A 9,480-nucleotide genomic window follows, 5' to 3' on the forward strand; every position below is an offset into this window, starting at 1 on the left:
TATGGAGAAGAAAATTGGGCTGATGTTAAACAGCCTGTTTTTTGCTTGGCGATACAAAGTTAAAATTACCCCAATGCCTCCACAGAGGTCAGGAACTCATTGTTAGAAATCCTGGGCGCTGTCCCAATGCAATGGACTACTATGACACTAGTATGTTTAAATGGCAGTTTACGGTTGTGAGGGCAGTACCGTTTGAAGTGGAAGATAGATAGAATACTTTGAAGCTTAATAGCACTAATTTGTGAGGTCACTTTCCTTTTAAGAAATAATGGAGAGAGACATAGATGTTCCCAAGGAAGGTCCGAAGCACTTTCTAATCCAAATCTTGGATTTATATTCCCTTTTTGTATAAATAATGCTTTGTGATCTTGGAAATAGTTGTCTAAAACTTTTTAAGTATAGTAAGTGATTTCAAGAAAAGGCTGTTGTCAGAATAGGGAATGCACTGAAGGAAATATTTACGTGTTAGAGATTTTATTTATTGATGATTAGTGCTAACTATTTGGAACAGTATTGAATTATTTTCCATCACTCCTAATTCCCCTTCTCCTGACTTGGTTAGAGGGTGTTACTTTTTGTCAACTTTTCTAAATGGAATTTTTACATTGAATATTAACTAAAATGGGAGATTTACTGATGTATTGTTTTTTGTTTGTATTTGCTTATTACTGAATTAAAAAAACTTAGTTTTCAATTTTGTATTAGTGTGTGCTAAAATTTTAAGCTAATGGATACAGTTAAGCAGATGATGAGCATATTTGGCTATCAACATGATATACCACAGAGTTTTAACAATGCCCCACCTGAATTCACAATCTCTTGTTTTTTCAGAGGTCAAATGCTCCATCACAGGATGGAAAAATTTGAGGTAATCAACCTCAATGTCCCAAAGTGCTTTACAGCCTATGAAGTACTTTTTGAAGTGTAGTCACTGTTATAATGTAGGATACAGGCAGCCAATTTGCACATGGCAAGGCCCCACAAACAGCAATGAAGTAAATGACCTGTTTTAGTGATGGTTGAGGGATATATATTTGCCAGGAGAACTCCCCTACCCCCCTCCACCTGAGAGGACAGACGGGGCCTTGGTTTAACATCTCATCCGACAGTACTGCACTGAAGTGTCCGCCGAGATTATATGTTCGAGGCTCTGGAGTGGGACTTGAACCCACAACCTCCTGATTCAGAGGCGAGTGTTCCCACTGATCCAAGGCTGATGTCTTAGTGCTTTTTTAATGAGCAGCCAGAGCACTCGCCTGTTTTGAGGGGTAGACCTCTTCACTATACAAATCAGGTCCTATGATGTAGTTAGGACTCCCAATTGCTATTTTAAGTGACGGAGCATGTGCATGATCTACCATGAATTAGTGACGTGGGTTAATAAGGCCATAAAAAAGGCAAATCAAGCACTAGGGTTCATTTTCTAGAGGAATAGAATTGAAAAGCAAAGTAGTTATGTTAAACTTGTATAGACCGTGGTTCGACTACACTTGAAGTATTATGCACAGTTCTGATCTCCATATTATAGAAAGGATTAAGAGGCTTTGGAGAGGGTGCAAAAAAGATTCACAAAGATGATACCAGAACTGAGTATATCCTTATCAGGAAAGGTTGGAACTCTTTTCTTTAGACAAGAGAAGGCTGAGGGGTGACCTGATGGAGGTCTTTAAGATAACAATAGGGTAGACGTGGAGATAATGTTTCCACTTTTGGGGGAGTCCAAAACTAGAGATCATAAATATAAAATAGTCACTAATAAATCTAATAAAGAATTCAGGAGAAACTTCTTCACCCAAAGAATGGTAAGAATGTGGAACTTGCTACCACAAGGACTCGTTGAGGCAAATAACAGATGCGTTTAAGGGGAAGCTAGAAAAGCACATGAGGGAGAAAGGAATAGAAGGGTATCCTGATGGGGTTAGATGAAGTGGGGGCAGGAAGGAGGCTCATGTGGAGCATAAATGCTGGCATAGACCAGTTGGACCAAATGGCCTGTTTCTGTGCGGTTGTTTTGATGTAACTCGATATGGAGCTATTGATTAGAAGGTTTTTTGTTTGTTTTTAATGAATAAAGTAGCAAGGAGGAGAAGGGGGCTGATGACATTCCTTAAAATATATTTTGTAAATGCTCTCACCTGCCATCTTGCATTCTCAGTAACTTGAGAACACAACTCATCAGAACATTTCTACCATTTTTATAAAAAAAAACATTACAACAAAATCATTAAACTTACAGATAGAGTTGCCTTTTGTGTGGTTCAAATTTCTGCAACATTTCACTCAAGGCCTCTCTGCAACTTCATTCAGGTACTCTACTATGTTTCTGGAGCTTCTGTTGTCTGCTTTGTTTCTGTTGGGAACATAAGAGCAGGAGTAGGCGATTGAGCCCCTCAAGTCTATTCTGCCATTCAGTTGGATCATGGCTGATCTGTATCTTAACTCCATCTACCTGCCTTGGATCGATAACCCTTAATACCCTTACCTGACAAAAATCTATCAATCTCAATTTTGACATGTTCATTTTGAGCTAGCCTCAATAGCTTTTCAGGGGAGAAAGTTCCAGATTTCCACTACCCTTTGTGTGAAGAAGTGCTTCCTGACATCACCCCTGAATGGCCTGGCTCTAATTTTAAGGTTATGCTCCCCTGGTCTGGTCTCCCTCACCAGAGGAAATAGTTTCTTTCCATCTACCCTAATCATTTTAAATACCTCAATTAGATCACCCCTTAATCTTCTATACTCGAGGAAATACAAGCCTAGTCTATGCAACCTGTCCTCATAATTTAACCCTTTTAGCCCCGGTATCATTCTGGTGAATCTGTAACTGCACCCCCTCCAAGGCCAATATATCTTTCCTGAGGTGTGGTGCCCAGAACTGAATGCAGTACTCTAAATGGTGTCTAACCAGAGTATTATATAACTATCATAAATTCCACCACTTTGCATTCGAGCCCTCATCTTCATTAAAGAAAGCAACAAATCTCTGTTAAATGTTATTGAACAGGTGAGAAAATTACTAATAAAGAGTAAGCAAACAGCAAAAAATAAGTTTTTAATAGAAGTGTGACATATACGTGCCTTCTATGACGTGCATCAGACCCAAGACTTTTACATAAGAAATAGGACCAAGAGTAGGCCATCTGGCTCCTTGAGCCTGCTCCGCCATTCAATAAGATCATGGCTGATCTGATCCTAACCTCAAATCTAAATTCATGTCCAATTTCCTGCCCGCTCCCCATAACCCCTAATTCCCTTTACTTCTAGGAAACTGTCGATTTCCGCTTTAAATTTATTTAATGATGTAGCTTCCACAGCTTCCTGGGGCAGCAAATTCCACAGACCTTACTACCCTCTGAGTGAATAAGTTTCTCCTCATCTCAGTTTTGAAAGAGCAGCCCCTTATTCTAAGATTATGCCCCCTAGTTCTAGTTTCACCCATCCTTGGGAACATCCTTACTGCATCCACCCGATCAAGCCCCTTCACAATCTTATATGTTTCAATAAGATCGCCTCTCATTCTTCTGAACTCCAATGAGCAGAGTCCCAATCTACTCAACCTCTCCTCATATGTCCACCCCCTCATCCCCAGGATTAACCGAGTGAACCTTCTTTGTACTGCCTCGAGAGCAAGTATGTCTTTTCTTAAGTATGGGCACCAAAACTGTATGCAGTATTCCAGGTGCGGTCTCACCAATACCTTATATAACTGCAGCAATACCTCCCTGTTTTTATATTCTATCCCCCTAGCAATAAAAACCAACATTCCGTTGGCCTTGATCACCTGCTGCACCTGCATGCTAACTTTTTGACCAACTTGCACTAGGACCCCCAGATCCCTTTGTACTGCAGTACTTTCCAGTTTCTCGCCATTAAGATAATAACTTGTTCTCTGATTTTTCCTGCCAAAGTGCATAACCTCACATTTTCCAATATTGTATTGCATCTGCCAAATCTCTGCCCACTCACCCAGCCTGTCTATATCTCCCTGCAGGTTTTTTATGTCCTCCTCACTCTCCACTTTCCCTCCCATCTTTGTATCATCTGCAAACTTTGATATGTTACACTTGGTCCCCTCCTCCAAATCGTTAATATAGATTGTAAAGAGTTGGGGACCCAGCACCGACCCCTGCGGAACACCACTGGCAACTGGTTGCCAGTCCGAGAATGAACCGTTTATCCCAACTCTCTGCTTCCTGTTAGATAACCAATCCTCCACCCATGCCAGAATATTACCCCCAATCCAGTGATTCTTTATCTTGAGCAATAATCTTTTATGTGGCACCTTGTCGAATGCCTTCTGGAAGTCCAAATACACTACGTCCACTGGTTCCCCTTTATCCACCCTGCACGTTATGTCCTCAAAGAACTCAAGCAAATTTGTCAGACATGACTTCCCCTTCGTAAAGCCATGCTGACTTTGTCCTATTAAATTATGTTTATCCAAATGTTCCACTACTGTCTCCTTGATAATAGATTCCAAAATTTTACCCACCACAGATGTTAGGCTAACTGGTCTATAATTTGCAGCCTTCTGCCTACTACTCTTTTTAAATAAGGGTGTTACATTAGCAGTTTTCCAATCTGCCGGGACCTTTGCTGAGTCCGGAGAATTTTGGAAAATTATTACCAAAGCATCCACAATCCCTACTGCCACTTCCCTCAAGACCCTGGGATGCAAGCCATGTCCAGGGGATTTATCTGCCTTGAGTCCCATTATTTTACTGAGTACCAATTCCTTAGTGATTTTAATCGTATTTAGCTCCTCCCCCCCCCCCCCCCCCCCCAGAGCCCCCTGTTTGTCCAGTGTTGGGATATTCTTAGTGTCCTCTCCGTAAAGACTGAAACAAAATATTTGTTCAGCATTTTTGCCATTTCCATGTTTCCCACCATTAATTTCCCGGTCTCATCCTCTAAGGGACCTACGTTTGCCTTAGCCACCCTTTTTCTTTTTATATAACTACAAAAACTCTTGCTATCTGTTTTTATATTCTTTGCTAATTTATTTTCATAATCTATCTTCCCTTTCTTAATCAATCCTTTAGTTACTTTTTGCTGTCTTTTGAAGACTTCCCAATCTTCTATCCTCCCACTAAGTTTGGCTACCTTATATGTCCTTGTTTTTAGTCGGATACTGTCCTTAATTTCTTTACTTAGCCACGGATGGCTGTCATTTCTTTCACACCCTTTTTTCCTCAGTGGAATATATATTTTTTGAAAGTTGTAAAATAACTCCTTGAATGAACACCACTGCTCATGTACCGTCTTACCCTTTAATCTATTTTCCCAGTCCACTTTAATCAATTCCGCTCTCATACCATCATCGTCTCCTTTATTCAAGCATTAGTACGCTTGTTTGAGAACCAACCTTCTCACCCTCTAATTGGATATGGAATGTAACCATGTTATGGTCACTCATTCCAAGGGGATCCTTAACTAGGACATTATTAATTAATCCTGGCTCATTACACAGGACCAGGTCCAAGGTTGCTTTCCCCCTTGTCGGATCAGTTACATACTGCTCAAGAAATCCATCCCTAATACACTCAATAAACTCTTCCTCAAGGCTGCCCTGCCCAATTTGATTTGTCCAGTTAATGATAGTTAAAATCCCCCATAATTATAGCTGTTCCCTTATTACATGCCCTGACTATTTCCTGATTAATACTTCTTCCAGCAGAGTTGCAACTATTAGGAGGCCAATATACTATGCCCACTAGTGTTTTTTTCCCCTTATTATTCCTTATCTCTACCCAAATTGTTTCATTATCCTGATCCTTTGTCCCAATATCATTTCTCTGTATTACAGTGATTCCTTCCTTTACTAACATAGCCACCCCACCTCCCCTTCCTTCCTGCCTGTCCTTCCTGATTGTTAAATAACCTGGCATATTTAATTCCCAGTCGTTGTCACCCTGCAGCCATGTTTCTGTCATGGCCACAAGATCATACCCATACGTCGTTATTTGTGCCGTTAACTCGTCCATTTTGTTACGAATGCTACGTGCATTCAGATAAAGAACTTTCAAATATGTTTTGTGACACTTAGTTCCTGCTTTTTCCTTTTTTAACACTTTACCTTTTACTCCATACCTTCTGTCCCTTCCTGACACGCTTTCCTCTGTCTCCCTGCTCAGGTTCCCAACCCCCTGCCACAGCTTTGATGCTGGGTTAATCGCCTTACGCCTTCTAGTTTTTATTTTTTCTGTCATGCCTAAAGTACACTTTCTTTCCACTGCTCTACGGTTTTCCCTTTCACTTGTTCTCGAACAACATGTCTGACCACCGACCTCAATGCCATTTTCCTGCACCATCCTCATATCTCTTGATGCCTCCAATGTCTAGAAATCTATCAACCTCTGTTTTGAATGTACTCAATGACTGAGCCGCTACAGGCCTCTAGGGTAGAGAATTCCAAAGATTCACCACCCTCTGAGTGAAGAAATTTCTTCTCATTTCAGTCCTAAATGACCTACCCCTTTTTCTGAGACTGTGCCCCCTAGTTCTGGACTCCCCAGCCAGGGGAAACATCCTTCTTGCATCTACCCTGTCGAGCCCTGTAAGGATTTTGTATGTTTCAATGAGATCACCTCTCATTCTTCTAAACTCTAGAGAATACAGGCCTAGTCTACTCAATCTGGAGTTTAATTTAGATAAATGTGAGGTGATGCATTTTGGTAGATCGAATCGGGCCAGGACCTACTCCGTTAATGGTAGGGCGTTGGGGAGAGTTATAGAACAAAGAGATCTAGGAGTACAGATTCATAGCTCCTTGAAAGTGGAGTCACAGGTGGATAGGGTGGTGAAGAAGGCATTCAGCATGCTTGGTTTCATTGGTCAGAACATTGAATGCAGGAGTTGGGATGTCTTGTTGAAGTTGTACAGGGCATTGGTGAGGCCACACTTGGAGTACTGTGCACAGTTCTGGTCACCCTATTATAGAAAGGATATTATTAAACTAGAAAGAGTGCAGAAAAGATTTACTAGGATGCTACCGGGACTTGATGGTTTGACTTACAGGGAGAGGTTAGACAGACTGGGACTTTATTCCCTGGAGAGTAGGAGGTTAAGGGGTGATCTTATAGAAGTCTATAAAATAATGAGGGGCATAGATAAGGTCGATAGTCAAAATCTTTTCCCAAAGGTAGGGGAGTCTATAACGAGGGGGCACAGATTTAAGGTGAGAGGGGAGAGATACAAAAGGATCCAGAGGGGCAATTTTTTCACTCAAAGGGTGGTGAGTGTCTGGAACGAGCTGCCAGAGGCAGTAGTAGAGGCGGGTACAATTTTGTCTTTTAAAAAGCATTTGGACAGTTACATGGGGAAGATGGGTATCGAGGGATATGGGCCAAGTGCAGGCAATTGGGACTAGCTTAGTGGTATAAACTGGGCGACATGGACATGTTGGGCCGAAGGGCCTGTTTCCTTGTTGTAACTTCTATGATTCTATGATTCTATAATCTCTCCTCATATGACAATCCCACCATCCCAGGAATCAGTCTGGTGAAGCTTCGTTGCACTCGCTCTATGGCAAGTATATCCTTTCTTAGGTAAGGAGACCAAAATTGTACACAATACTCCAGGTGCGGTCTCACCAAGGCCCTTTATAATTGCAGTAAGACATCTTTACTCCTGTATTCAAATCCTCTTGTAATAAAGGCCAACATACCATTTGCCTTCCTAATTCCTTGCTGCTCCTGCATGTTAGCTCATACAAGGACACCCAGGTCCCTTTGAACATCAACATTTCCCAATCTCTCACCATTTAAAAAATACTCTGCATTTCTGTTTTTCCTACCAAAGTGGATAACTTCACATTTTTCCACATTATATTCCATCTGCCATGTTCTTGCCCACTCATTCAGCCTGTCTATATCCACTTTGCATCCTCCTCACAATTCACATTCCCACCTAGTTTTGTGTCATCAGCAAACTTGGAAATATTACATTTGTGTCATATCAGAGGAAGACTATGAGTAAAAATATTATCATTCATATCAGGAATTTGCATTGTCTGCATTGCTGCGATGGATCTGTAACTTCCATGTAGCAAACTAGAATTCCTAGAATGGACATGTCTGATGAACAACTCATCCCAGAGTTGGATGAGTCAGTAGCTCGAGAGCAGAAATTTGAGATCATTACCAAAAGAATGAAGGGAGAGATTAGCAGAATTTTTTGTTAGGCAGAGGTCTGTTGGGAAAGAGAATACCCTACCAGAAACAGTGGTGGAAGCAGAATCTATAACATTCTTAAAAAAGAGAAGTGGATCAGTATTTGAAAAAAGAAAAATTGAAGAGGGTATGGGAAAGGGCAGGGGACTAGGACTAAACGGATAGCTGCAACAGAGAGCTGGTACAGTCACGATGAGCCGAATGGCATCCTTCTATGCTGTGAAGTTCTGTGATTCTAGAATTCACCTTCTGGTTGTCCTCTTATGCTCAAACTGTTATATGAATAACCAGTCTTGATGTCAGTCATATAAAGATTCTGCTGTTTTAAATTTGCATCTTTTTCTGCTTGGGGAAAAACAGTCTACCATATACAGTCTTCTGCTTGGAATTCAGATCCAGTGACCAAAGTATTCTTTCCGGATAGATGCCACTGCTGTTTATCACATACATTATTACACAGGTAAGCCCATAGTAAAGTAGACTAGGAGGTAGTGGTTAGCTTTTTGTCATGGTTCCGCCAGGACCACTCAGCTCCAGACCTCATTACAGCCTTGGTCCAAACATGGACAAAAGAGCTGAATTCCAGAGGTGAGGTGAGAGTGACTGCCCTTGACATCAAGGCAGCATTTGACCGAGTGTGGCACCAAGGAGCCCTAGTAAAATTGAAGTCAATGGGAATCAGGGGGAAAACTCTCCAGTGGCTGGAGTCATACCTAGCACAAATGAAGATGGTAGTGGTTGTTGGAGGCCAAGCATCTCAGCCCCAGGGCATTGCTGCAGGAGTTCCTCAGGGCAGTGTCCTAGGCCCAACCATTTTCAGCTGCTTCATCAATGACCTTCCCTCCATCATAAGGTCAGAAATGGGGATGTTCGCTGATGACTGCACAGTGTTCAGTTCCATTCGCAACCCCTCAGATAATGAAGCAGTCCGAGCCCGCATGCAGCAAGACCTGGACAACATCCAGGCTTGGGCTGATAAGTGGCAAGTAACATTTGCGCCAGATAAGTGCCAGGCAATGACCATCTCCAACAAGAGAGAGTCTGACCACCTCCCCTTGACATTCAACGGCATTACCATCGCTGAATCCCCCACCATCAATATCCTGGGGGTCACCATTGACCAGAAACTTAACTGGACCAGCCATATAAATACTGTGGCTACAAGAGCAGGTCAGAGGCTGGGTATTCTGCGGCGAGTGACTCACCTCCTGACTCCCCAAAGCCTTTCCACCATCTACAAGGCACAAGTCAGGAGTGTGATGGAATACTCTCCACTTGCCTGGATGAGTGCAGCTCCAACAACACTCAA

The sequence above is a fragment of the Heptranchias perlo genome, chromosome 1 (assembly GCF_035084215.1).
Source record: "Heptranchias perlo isolate sHepPer1 chromosome 1, sHepPer1.hap1, whole genome shotgun sequence".
In the NCBI taxonomy this organism is placed as follows: domain Eukaryota; kingdom Metazoa; phylum Chordata; class Chondrichthyes; order Hexanchiformes; family Hexanchidae; genus Heptranchias; species Heptranchias perlo.